Consider the following 13,603-nt stretch of genomic DNA (forward strand, 5'->3'; position numbering starts at 1 on the left):
TTTCTAGGAATCGTTCTAGATGAATGCTTATTAGCCTTTGTCAGTATATAGTTTTGCAAAGTGTCGCTGTGGCGCAATCAGTTAGTGTGTAAGGCTATTAACCAAAAGGTTGGTGGTTCAATCCCACCCAGGGACTTAATTGACCTTGTGATCAGATTTTGGTGATCTTTAAGTAGACAAGTCAAAATTTCAAACCCCCTGTTATGGTGTAGGGTACCTGGCCTTCTCTGATGTAATCAGAGTTAGATTTGATTCAGTGATTTTATAAAAACAGCTAGGAAGCACAATTTAGCAGTGGGTTGCAGAGAAAAAGAAATATGCTGGCAGAAAAATCCAATTGAGTGATTAAACAGCTCTTCATTTTCTGGCTTTATTTTTATGCTAACTAATTTGTTCTCTGAAAAGTGTCCACAAAGCCAAGTATCTGATTAACATATTTGTAGTGATGGTTTTTCACCTATTACTAAATTAAACTTGCTTCATTGGAAAGGCAGCAAGATGCATCCTCATTTCAATATCTACTGAAATAATACAGGTTGACACCAGGAAACATTAACGCCACTGCATCCTTGCTGCTTTCTCATGTGGAAGTCTGTTTAATGTGAAAACAAGGTGATATCTAATTAGCACACAGGTAAGGAATTAAGAAAATCTTTATTTAAGGGTGAAGATGTTTCTCACAAAATCGTTGCCCCAATGCATCATTGAAATTCAAGCTGGAAAGATGATTTTAATATATCACTTGTACATTTTGTATTGCTCTTCTGGTGACAATGTAGTTTGTTTTTGTCAATTACCATTTTAATAATAGGGTAAAGAAAATTAATTGGATTTTTGAAAGAAAACAATACTGTCAATATACTATTAAAACAAATTAAAATGGTAAAAGTTATTGTACTTTAAGTAAAAATAAAAGCTAAAATATCAATCCCAGTTTTGGATTACTTTAATGAACAAAAAAAAAATGCATATAGCAAAGGATGGTTTCAATCTGCCTACCTCTGGGTTATGGGCCCAGCATGCTTCCAGTGCAGTACTCTGCTGCACATGTAAGTGCAAGAGATCCTGAAGCACTCACTCATCATGCGAAAGTACCAATGTGTTTCTTCATTGGTTGCTGGAAGAAACATCTTACAAAAACTCTCCAGATTATTGACTTTTTAAAGTTTTTCTAGGAAACGTTCTAGATGAATGCTTATTAGCCTTTGTCAGTATGTACTTTTGCAAAGTGTCGCGGTGGCGCAATCAGTTAGTGTGTAAGGCTATTAACCAAAAGGTTGGTGGTTCAATCCCACCCAGGGACTTAATTGACCTTGTTATCAGATTTTGGTGATCTTTAAGTAGACAAGTCAAAATTTCAAACCCCCTGTTATGGTGTAGGGTACCTGGCCTTCTCTGATGTAATCAGAGTTAGATTTGATTCAGTGATTTTATAAAAACAGCTAGGAAGCACAATTTAGCAGTGGGTTGCAGAGAAAAAGAAAAATGCTGGCAGAAAAATCCAATTGAGTGATTAAACAGCTCTTCATTTTCTGGCTTTATTTTTATGCTAACTAATTTGTTCTCTGAAAAGTGTCCACAAAGCCAAGTATCTGATTAACATATTTGTAGGGATGGTTTTTCACCTATTACTAAATTAAACTTGCTTCATTGGAAAGGCAGCAAGATGCATCCTCATTTCAATATCTACTGAAATAATACAGGTTGACACCAGGAAACATTAACGCCACTGCATCCTTGCTGCTTTCTCATGTGGAAGTCTGTTTAATGTGAAAACAAGGTGATATCTAATTAGCACACAGGTAAGGAATTAAGAAAATCTTTATTTAAGGGTGAAGATGTTTCTCACAAAATCGTTGCCCCAATGCATCATTGAAATTCAAGCTGGAAAGATGATTTTAATATATCACTTGTACATTTTGTATTGCTCTTCTGGTGACAATGTAGTTTGTTTTTGTCAATTACCATTTTAATAATAGGGTAAAGAAAATTAAGTGGATTTTTGAAAGAAAACAATACTGTCAATATACTATTAAAACAAATTAAAATGGTAAAAGTTATTGTACTTTAAGTAAAAATAAAAGCTAAAATATCAATCCCAGTTTTGGATTACTTTAATGAACAAAAAAAAATGCATATAGCAAAGGATAGTTTCAATCTGCCTACCTCTGGGTTATGGACCCAGCATGCTTCCATTGCAGTACTCTGCTGCACATGTAAGTGCAAGAGATCCTGAAGCACTCACTCATCATGCGAAAGTACCAATGTGTTTCTTCATTGGTTGCTGGAAGAAACATCTTACAAACACTCTCCAGATTATTGACTTTTTAAAGTTTTTCTAGGAAACGTTCTAGATGAATGCTTATTAGTCTTTGTCAGTATATACTTTTTGCAAAGTGTCTCTGTGGCGCAATCGGTTAGTGTGTTCAGCTATTAATCAAAAGGTTGGTGGTTCAATCCCACCCAGGGACGTAATTGACCTTGTGATCAGATTTTGGTGATATTTAAGTAGACAAGTCAAAATTGCAAACCCCCTCTTATGGTGTAGGGTACCTGGCCTTCTCTGATGTAATCAGAGTTAGATTTGATTCAGTGATTTTATAAAAACAGCTAGGAAGCACAATTTAGCAGTGGGTTGCAGAGAAAAAGAAATATGCTGGCAGAAAAATCCAATTGAGTGATTAAACAGCTCTTCATTTTCTGGCTTTATTTTTATGCTAACTAATTTGTTCTCTGAAAAGTGTCCACAAAGCCAAGTATCTGATTAACATATTTGTAGTGATGGTTTTTCACCTATTACTAAATTAAACTTGCTTCATTGGAAAGGCAGCAAGATGCATCCTCATTTCAATATCTACTGAAATAATACAGGTTGACACCAGGAAACATTAACGCCACTGCATCCTTGCTGCTTTCTCATGTGGAAGTCTGTTTAATGTGAAAACAAGGTGATATCTAATTAGCACACAGGTAAGGAATTAAGAAAATCTTTATTTAAGGGTGAAGATGTTTCTCACAAAATCGTTGCCCCAATGCATCATTGAAATTCAAGCTGGAAAGATGATTTTAATATATCACTTGTACATTTTGTATTGCTCTTCTGGTGACAATGTAGTTTGTTTTTGTCAATTACCATTTTAATAATCGGGTAAAGAAAATTAATTGGATTTTTGAAAGAAAACAATACTGTCAATATACTATTAAAACAAATTAAAATGGTAAAAGTTATTGTACTTTAAGTAAAAATAAAAGCTAAAATATCAATCCCAGTTTTGGATTACTTTAATGAACAAAAAAAAAAATGCATATAGCAAAGGATAGTTTCAATCTGCCTACCTCTGGGTTATGGGCCCAGCATGCTTCCAGTGCAGTACTCTGCTGCACATGTAAGTGCAAGAGATCCTGAAGCACTCACTCATCATGCGAAAGTACCAATGTGTTTCTTCATTGGTTGCTGGAAGAAACATCTTACAAAAACTCTCCAGATTATTGACTTTTTAAAGTTTTTCTAGGAAACGTTCTAGATGAATGCTTATTAGTCTTTGTCAGTATGTACTTTTTGCAAAGTGTCTCTGTGGCGCAATCGGTTAGTGTGTTCAGCTATTAATCAAAAGGTTGGTGGTTCAATCCCACCCAGGGATGTAATTGACCTTGTGATCAGATTTTGGTGATATTTAAGTAGACAAGTCAAAATTTCGAAAACCCCTGTTATGGTGTAGGGTACCTGGCCTTCTCTGATGTAATCAGAGTTAGATTTGATTCAGTGATTTTATAAAAACAGCTAGGAAGCACAATTTAGCAGTGGGTTGCAGAGAAAAAGAAATATGCTGGCAAAAAAATCCAATTGACTGATTAAACAGCTCTTCATTTTCTGGCTTTATTTTTATGCTAACAAATTTGTTCTCTGAAAAGTGTCCACAAAGCCAAGTATCTGATTAACATCTTTGTAGGGATGGTTTTTCACCTATTACTAAATTAAACTTGCTTCATTGGAAAGGCAGCAAGATGCATCCTCATTTCAATATCTACTGAAATAATACAGGTTGACACCAGGAAACATTAACGCCACTGCATCCTTGCTGCTTTCTCATGTGGAAGTCTGTTTAATGTGAAAACAAGGTGATATCTAATTAGCACACAGGTAAGGAATTAAGAAAATCTTTATTTAAGGGTGAAGATGTTTCTCACAAAATCGTTGCCCCAATGCATCATTGAAATTCAAGCTGGAAAGATGATTTTAATATATCACTTGTACATTTTGTATTGCTCTTCTGGTGACAATGTAGTTTGCTTTTGTCAATAACCATTTTAATAATCGGGTAAAGAAAATTAATTGGATTTTTGAAAGAAAACAATACTGTCAATATACTATTAAAACAAATTAAAATGGTAAAAGTTATTGTACTTTAAGTAAAAATAAAAGAGCAAAAATATCAATCCCAGTTTTGGATTACTTTAATTAACAAAAAAAAAATGCATATAGCAGAGGATAGTTTCAATCTGCCTACCTCTGGGTTATGGACCCAGCATGCTTCCATTACAGTACTCTGCTGCACATGTAAGTGCAAGAGATCCTGAAGCACTCACTCATCATGGGAAAGTACCAATGTGTTTCTTCATTGGTTGATGGAAGAAACATCATACAAAAACTCTCCACATTATTGACTTTTTAAAATGTTTCTAGGAATCGTTCTAGATGAATGCTTATTAGCCTTTGTCAGTAAGTACTTTTGCAAAGTGTCGCGGTGGCGCAATCAGTTAGTGTGTAAGGCTATTAACCAAAAGGTTGGTGGTTCAATCCCACCCAGGGACTTAATTGACCTTGTTATCAGATTTTGGTGATCTTTAAGTAGACAAGTCAAAATTTCAAACCCCCTGTTATGGTGTAGGGTACCTGGCCTTCTCTGATGTAATCAGAGTTAGATTTGATTCAGTGATTTTATAAAAACAGCTAGGAAGCACAATTTAGCAGTGGGTTGCAGAGAAAAAGAAAAATGCTGGCAGAAAAATCCAATTGAGTGATTAAACAGCTCTTCATTTTCTGGCTTTATTTTTATGCTAACTAATTTGTTCTCTGAAAAGTGTCCACAAAGCCAGGTATCTGATTAACATATTTGTAGGGATGGTTTTTCACCTATTACTAAATTAAACTTGCTTCATTGGAAAGGCAGCAAGATGCATCCTCATTTCAATATCTACTGAAATAATACAGGTTGAACCCAGGAAACATTAACGCCACTGCATCCTTGCTGCTTTCTCATGTGGAAGTCTGTTTAATGTGAAAACAAGGTGATATCTAATTAGCACACAGGTAAGGAATTAAGAAAATCTTTATTTAAGGGTGAAGATGTTTCTCACAAAATCGTTGCCCCAATGCATCATTGAAATTCAAGCTGGAAAGATGATTTTAATATATCACTTGTACATTTTGTATTGCTCTTCTGGTGACAATGTAGTTTGTTTTTGTCAATTACCATTTTAATAATCGGGTAAAGAAAATTTATTGGATTTTTGAAAGAAAACAATACTGTCAATATACTATTAAAAAAAATTAAAATGGTAAAAGTTATTGTACTTTAAGTAAAAATAAAAGCTAAAATATCAATCCCAGTTTTGGATTACTTTAATGAACAAAAAAAAAAATGCATATAGCAAAGGATAGTTTCAATCTGCCTACCTCTGGGTTATGGGCCCAGCATGCTTCCAGTGCAGTACTCTGCTGCACATGTAAGTGCAAGAGATCCTGAAGCACTCACTCATCATGCGAAAGTACCAATGTGTTTCTTCATTGGTTGCTGGAAGAAACATCTTACAAAAACTCTCCAGATTATTGACTTTTTAAAGTTTTTCTAGGAAACGTTCTAGATGAATGCTTATTAGTCTTTGTCAGTATGTACTTTTTGCAAAGTGTCTCTGTGGCGCAATCGGTTAGTGTGTTCAGCTATTAATCAAAAGGTTGGTGGTTCAATCCCACCCAGGGATGTAATTGACCTTGTGATCAGATTTTGGTGATATTTAAGTAGACAAGTCAAAATTTCGAAAACCCCTGTTATGGTGTAGGGTACCTGGCCTTCTCTGATGTAATCAGAGTTAGATTTGATTCAGTGATTTTATAAAAACAGCTAGGAAGCACAATTTAGCAGTGGGTTGCAGAGAAAAAGAAATATGCTGGCAAAAAAATCCAATTGACTGATTAAACAGCTCTTCATTTTCTGGCTTTATTTTTATGCTAACAAATTTGTTCTCTGAAAAGTGTCCACAAAGCCAAGTATCTGATTAACATCTTTGTAGGGATGGTTTTTCACCTATTACTAAATTAAACTTGCTTCATTGGAAAGGCAGCAAGATGCATCCTCATTTCAATATCTACTGAAATAATACAGGTTGACACCAGGAAACATTAACGCCACTGCATCCTTGCTGCTTTCTCATGTGGAAGTCTGTTTAATGTGAAAACAAGGTGATATCTAATTAGCACACAGGTAAGGAATTAAGAAAATCTTTATTTAAGGCTGAAGATGTTTCTCACAAAATCGTTGCCCCAATGCATCATTGAAATTCAAGCTGGAAAGATGATTTTAATATATCACTTGTACATTTTGTATTGCTCTTCTGGTGACAATGTAGTTTGCTTTTGTCAATTACCATTTTAATAATCGGGTAAAGAAAATTAATTGGATTTTTGAAAGAAAACAATACTGTCAATATACTATTAAAACAAATTAAAATGGTAAAAGTTATTGTACTTTAAGTAAAAATAAAAGAGCAAAAATATCAATCCCAGTTTTGGATTACTTTAATTAACAAAAAAAAAATGCATATAGCAGAGGATAGTTTCAATCTGCCTACCTCTGGGTTATGGACCCAGCATGCTTCCATTACAGTACTCTGCTGCACATGTAAGTGCAAGAGATCCTGAAGCACTCACTCATCATGGGAAAGTACCAATGTGTTTCTTCATTGGTTGATGGAAGAAACATCATACAAAAACTCTCCACATTATTGACTTTTTAAAATGTTTCTAGGAATCGTTCTAGATGAATGCTTATTAGCCTTTGTCAGTATGTACTTTTGCAAAGTGTCGCGGTGGCGCAATCAGTTAGTGTGTAAGGCTATTAACCAAAAGGTTGGTGGTTCAATCCCACCCAGGGACTTAATTGACCTTGTTATCAGATTTTGGTGATCTTTAAGTAGACAAGTCAAAATTTCAAACCCCCTCTTATGGTGTAGGGTACCTGGCCTTCTCTGATGTAATCAGAGTTATATTTGATTCAGTGATTTTATAAAAACAGCTAGGAAGCACAATTTAGCAGTGGGTTGCAGAGAAAAAGAAAAATGCTGGCAGAAAAATCCAATTGAGTGATTAAACAGCTCTTCATTTTCTGGCTTTATTTTTATGCTAACTAATTTGTTCTCTGAAAAGTGTCCACAAAGCCAAGTATCTGATTAACATATTTGTAGGGATGGTTTTTCACCTATTACTAAATTAAACTTGCTTCATTGGAAAGGCAGCAAGATGCATCCTCATTTCAATATCTACTGAAATAATACAGGTTGACACCAGGAAACATTAACGCCACTGCATCCTTGCTGCTTTCTCATGTGGAAGTCTGTTTAATGTGAAAACAAGGTGATATCTAATTAGCACACAGGTAAGGAATTAAGAAAATCTTTATTTAAGGGTGAAGATGTTTCTCACAAAATCGTTGCCCCAATGCATCATTGAAATTCAAGCTGGAAAGATGATTTTAATATATCACTTGTACATTTTGTATTGCCCTTCTGGTGACAATGTAGTTTGTTTTTATCAATTACCATTTTAATAATAGGGTAAAGAAAATTAAGTGGATTTTTGAAAGAAAACAATACTGTCAATATACTATTAAAACAAATTAAAATGGTAAAAGTTATTGTACTTTAAGTAAAAATAAAAGCTAAAATATCAATCCCAGTTTTGGATTACTTTAATGAACAACAAAAAAATGCATATAGCAAAGGATAGTTTCAATCTGCCTACCTCTGGGTTATGGACCCAGCATGCTTCCATTGCAGTACTCTGCTGCACATGTAAGTGCAAGAGATCCTGAAGCACTCACTCATCATGCGAAAGTACCAATGTGTTTCTTCATTGGTTGCTGGAAGAAACATCTTACAAACACTCTCCAGATTATTGACTTTTTAAAGTTTTTCTAGGAAACGTTCTAGATGAATGCTTATTAGTCTTTGTCAGTATATACTTTTTGCAAAGTGTCTCTGTGGCGCAATCGGTTAGTGTGTTCAGCTAACCCTTGTGCACTATTCTGACTTCTCCTCCTGTCTGCTTACTTTGTGCCTTCCAATGCACAATGCAAACTACAGGTAGTGCTGCAGGGCCCACACCCTTTTACTTGCCTTACGGAGCAGCTCTGGAGCTGTTTCAGTGCCAAGCTGCTGTAAGAAATAAGCTTGAATGCTTCAGAGGCTGGGGCATTGTCAACATGAGCCCCACACCAAAGGAGGGTGGAGGTGTTTAATGCGAACTAGGGGTCATCCAAGCGCCGCAAAAGGCCGCCATACCCTGCACGCCCCTTTTCTCTTTTCATATGCAGATGAGGATTGAAGCCAACTTTGACCCACTGCTTGGATGACATCACCATATGCAAATCCATCTGCTGCAGGCCTTCCCCCCGGAATGCTTGCACTAGTTGTTGCATTTGGTTTGTTGTTTGGGGGTGCTTCAGTATTAGGCAGCCTTCTGCCCTCCCATGTTCATCTGAAAATATGTGTTCTCCCTGCAGTTGTTGTCCCCAGATGAGAGTTCCCTTGTGCTGCCTCAGTTGAATCTCCTTTACTTGACAGAGATGTGCCTGAGCAGCGGCCCTCCCCAGCCCTATCCCAAATCATACTTATTTTGCATAGGAGATACCATGGTCATGAAGATTGTTCTCCCAGGGTGAGGTTCATTCATTGCATTTTGGGTATGCTGACCCCTGTGATTTCCCCAAATGTGGGTAACTCGACTGCATTATTTGTGGTAGTGGGGGACTGTGTTTGTGTTTTCCTCTGGTCAGCTCTGGTAAAAGTCAGATTTCTTTGTTTCAGATCTTCCTCTAGCCTTGTTCTTCTTTCGAGAGTTCCCTTGTGCTTCCTCAGTTGGATCTCCTTCAGTTGACAGGGCGGTGCCCGAGCAGCGACCCTCCCCAGCTCAAGCCCAACTCCTACTTACCTGCCAGGTGAGATACTATGATCATGAAGGTGCTTCTTCCAGGGCAAGGCTTACCCATTGCACTCTGGGTGTGCTGCCCCTGCGATTTCCCCAAATGTGGGAAACTTGACTGCATAATTTGTGTTTCCCCTGGTCGGCTCTCGTATAATTCAGATCTCTTTGTCTCAGGTCTCTCTCCAGCCTAGTTTGCTGTCTGTTTCCACTTCTTTTTTCTTGAGCCCCTCCCTTTTATACCCTTGTGCACTATCCTGACTTCTCCTCCTGTCTGCTTACTTTGTGCCTTCCAATGCACAATGCAAACTACACACCCTTTTACTTGCCTTACAGAGCAGCTCTGGAGCTGTTACAGTGCCAAGCTGCTGTAAGAAATCAGCTTGAATGCTTCAGGGGCTGGGGCATTGTCAACATGAGCCCCACACCGAAGGAGGGTGGGGGTGTTTAATGCGAACTAAGTGTCATCCAAGCGCCGCAAAAGGCCGCCATGCCCTGCATGCCCCTTTTCTCTTTTCATATGCAGATGAGGGTTCCAGCCAACTTTGGCCCACTGCTTGGATGACATCACCGTATGCAAATCCGTCTTCTGCAGAACTTCCCCCAGGAATGCTTGTACTAGTTGTTGCATTTGGTTTGTTGTTTGGGGGTGCTTCAGTATTAGGCAGCCTTCTGCCCTCCCATGTTCATCTGAAAATATGTGTTCTCCCTGCAGTTGTTGTCCCCAGATGAGAGTTCCCTTGTGCTGCCTCAGTTGAATCTCCTATACTTGACAGAGATGTGCCTGAGCAGCGGCCCTCCCCAGCCCTATCCCAAATCATACTTATTTTGCATAGGCGATACCATGGTCATGAAGATTGTTCTCCCAGGGTGAGGTTCATTCATTGCATTCTGGGTATGCTGACCCCTGTGATTTCCAAAATGTGGGAAACTCGACTGCATTATTTGTGGTAGTGGGGGACTGTGTTTGTGCTTTCCTCTGGTCAGCTCTGGTAAAAGTCAGATTTCTTTGTCTCAGATCTTCCTCTAGCCTTGTTCTTCTTTCGAGAGTTCCCTTGTGCTGCCTCAGTTGGATCTCCTTCACTTCACAGGGGGTGCCCGAGCAGCAATCCTCCACAGCTCTGGCCCAACTCCTACTTACCTGCCAGGTGAGATACTATGATCTTCACTGTTAGGGCAATCAGGATGTGGAATTCCCTGCCAGGGAAGGTGGTAATGGCGGACTCTGTAATTGGATTTAAAAAAGGAATGGATACATTTCTGAATGAAAAAGCTATCCAAGTTTATAATACTTAAAATATCAACATGGTTAATCCGGGGGTAACATGAGTTGTAGTAGCTAACTAGTCATAATACATTATTAAGCAAGTATGTAGAATCATCACAACTTAAAACAGGTTGAACACGATGGGCAATTTGCCTCTATTCAACCTCAAAAACTATGTTACTATATGTTACTATATTACTATGTTACTGTAGTATACAGAACACCACAATGCAATGAGCAGTGATAGTGAGCACTGATGAGGATACTAGAACTGACACTGAGCAGCAAGATGCAGCACTGGACTATTAGTAATGTACTGTAGTATGCTGAGCACAACAATGCAGCACAAGACAATGAGCAGTGATACTGAGCACTGATGAGGATACTACTGAGAACTGACACTGAGCAGGAGAGACACACTACTAGTATTACTGAGCAGCAATAAGTATCCACTGATACTGAGCACTGATATTGAGATTTCCACTGAGAGAACATAGCCACGTCCTCTCCGCTCTCTCTTCAATGCACGAGTAAAAATGGCGGCAACGCGCAGCTCTTTATATGGAATCCGAATCTCGCGAGAATCCGACAGCGGGATGATGACATTTTCCCTTGTTCATAGAATTTGGGAGTCATTTTGATCCCAAAGTATTATTAACCTCAATAACCATAATTTCCACTCATTTTCAGTCTATTCTTAACACCTTACACCTCACAATATTATTTTTAGTCCTAAAATTTGCACCGAGGTCGCTGGATGACTAAGCTCAGCGACCCAAGTGGCCGACACAAACACCTGGCCCATCTAGGAGTGGCACTGCAGTGTCACGCAGGATAGCCCTTCCAAAAAACACTCCCCAAACAGCACATGACGCAAAGAAAAAAAGAGGCGCAATGAGGTAGCTGTGTGACTAAGCTCAGCGACCCAAGTGGCCGACACAAACACCTGGCCCATCTAGGAGTGGCACTGCAGTGTCACGCAGGATGGCCCTTCCAAAAAACACTCCCCAAACAGCACATGACGCAAAGAAAAAAAGAGGCGCAATGAGGTAGCTGTGTGACTAAGCTCAGCGACCCAAGTGGCCGACACAAACACCTGGCCCATCTAGGAGTGGCACTGCAGTGTCACGCAGGATGGCCCTTCCAAAAACACTCCCCAAACAGCACATGACGCAAAGAAAAAAAGAGGCGCAATGAGGTAGCTGTGTGACTAAGCTCAGCGACCCAAGTGGCCGACACAAACACCTGGCCCATCTAGGAGTGGCACTGCAGTGTCACGCAGGATGGCCCTTCCAAAAAACACTCCCCAAACAGCACATGACGCAAAGAAAAAAAGAGGCGCAATGAGGTAGCTGTGTGACTAAGCTCAGCGACCCAAGTGGCCGACACAAACACCTGGCCCATCTAGGAGTGTCACTGCAGTGTCACGCAGGATGGCCCTTCCAAAAAACACTCCCCAAACAGCACATGACGCAAAGAAAAAAAGAGGTGCAATGAGGTAGCTGTGTGACTAAGCTCAGCGACCCAAGTGGCCGACACAAACACCTGGCCCATCTAGGAGTGGCACTGCAGTGTCACGCAGGATGGCCCTTCCAAAAAACACTCCCCAAACAGCACATGACGCAAAGAAAAATGAAAGAAAAAAGAGGTGCTAGATGGAATTGTCCTTGGGCACTCCCACCCACCCTTATGTTGTATAAACAGGACATGCACACTTTAACCAACCCATCATTTCAGTGACAGGGTCTGCCACACGACTGTGACTGAAATGACGGGTTGGTTTGGACCCCCACCAAAAAAGAAGCAATTAATCTCTCCTTGCACAAACTGGCTCTACAGAGGCAAGATGTCCACCTCATCATCATCCTCCGATTCATCACCGTGTACATCCCCCTCCTCACAGATTATCAATTCGTCCCCACTGGAATCTACCATCTCAGCTCCCTGTGTACTTTGTGGAGGCAATTGCTGCTGGTCAATGTCTCCACGGAGCAATTGATTATAATTCATTTTAATGAACATCATCTTCTCCACATTTTCTGGAAGTAACCTCGTACGCCGATTGCTGACAAGGTGAGCGGCGGCACTAAACACTCTTTCGGAGTACTACTTGTGGGAGGGCAACTTAGGTAGAATAAAGCCAGTTTGTGCAAGGGCCTCCAAATTGCCTCTTTTTCCTGCCAGTATACGTACGGACTGTCTGACGTGCCTACTTGGATGCGGTCACTCATATAATCCTCCACCATTCTTTCAATGGTGAGAGAATCATATGCAGTGACAGTAGACGTCATGTCCGTAATCGTTGGCAGGTCCTTCAGTCCGGACCAGATGTCAGCATCAGCAGTCGCTCCAGACTGCCCTGCATCACCGCCAGCGGGTGGGCTCGGAATTCTGAGCCTTTTCCTCGCACCCCCAATTGCGGGAGAATGTGAAGGAGGAGCTGTTGACCGATCAAGTTCCACTTGACTTGATAATTTTCTCACCAGCAGGTCTTTGAACCCCTGCAGACTTGTGTCTGCCGGAAAGAGAGATACAACGTAGGTTTTAAATCTAGGATCGAGCACGGTGGCCAAAATGTAGTGCTCTGATTTCAACAGATTGACCACCCGTGAATCCTGGTTAAGCGAATGAAGGGCTCCATCCACAAGTCCCACATGCCTAGCGGAATCGCTCTGTCTTAGCTCCTCCTTCAATGTCTCCAGCTTCTTCTGCAAAAGCCTGATGACGGGAATGACCTGACTCAGGCTGGCAGTGTCTGAACTGACTTCACGTGTGGCAAGTTCAAAAGGTTGCAGAACCTTGCACAACGTTGAAATCATTCTCCACTGCGCTTGAGACAGGTGCATTCCACCTCCTATATCGTGGTCAGATGTATAGGCTTGAATGGCCTTTTGCTGCTCCTCCATCCTCTGAAGCATATAGAGGGTTGAATTCCACCTCGTTACCACTTCTTGCTTCAGATGATGGCAGGGCAGGTTCAGGCGTTTTTGGTGTTGCTCCAGTCTTCTGTACGTGGTGCCTGTACGCCGAAAGTGTCCCGCAATTCTTCTGGCCACCGACAGCATCTCTTGCACACCCCTGTCGTTTTTTAAATAATTCTGCACCACCAAATTCAAGGTATGTGCAAAACATGGGACGTG

The 13,603-nt window shown here is 40.0% G+C and overlaps 3 non-coding genes across 3 annotated transcripts; all 3 read left to right on the top strand.

Moving 5' to 3' along the window:
- The first annotated feature begins 8,881 nt into the window (after positions 1 to 8,881).
- On the top strand, positions 8,882 to 9,045 carry LOC135013350 (U1 spliceosomal RNA). The gene has a single exon (XR_010212029.1). It is a non-coding gene; the product is annotated as a U1 spliceosomal RNA (small nuclear RNA).
- Positions 9,046 to 9,197: 152 nt separating this feature from the next.
- On the top strand, positions 9,198 to 9,360 carry LOC135013531 (U1 spliceosomal RNA). Its single transcript, XR_010212201.1, has one exon. It is a non-coding gene; the product is annotated as a U1 spliceosomal RNA (small nuclear RNA).
- Positions 9,361 to 10,015: 655 nt separating this feature from the next.
- Positions 10,016 to 10,178, top strand: LOC135013395 (U1 spliceosomal RNA). The gene has a single exon (XR_010212072.1). It is a non-coding gene; the product is annotated as a U1 spliceosomal RNA (small nuclear RNA).
- Positions 10,179 to 13,603: the final 3,425 nt, after the last annotated feature.

The sequence above is a fragment of the Pseudophryne corroboree genome, unplaced genomic scaffold (assembly GCF_028390025.1).
Source record: "Pseudophryne corroboree isolate aPseCor3 unplaced genomic scaffold, aPseCor3.hap2 scaffold_271, whole genome shotgun sequence".
Classification (NCBI taxonomy): Eukaryota; Metazoa; Chordata; class Amphibia; order Anura; family Myobatrachidae; genus Pseudophryne; species Pseudophryne corroboree.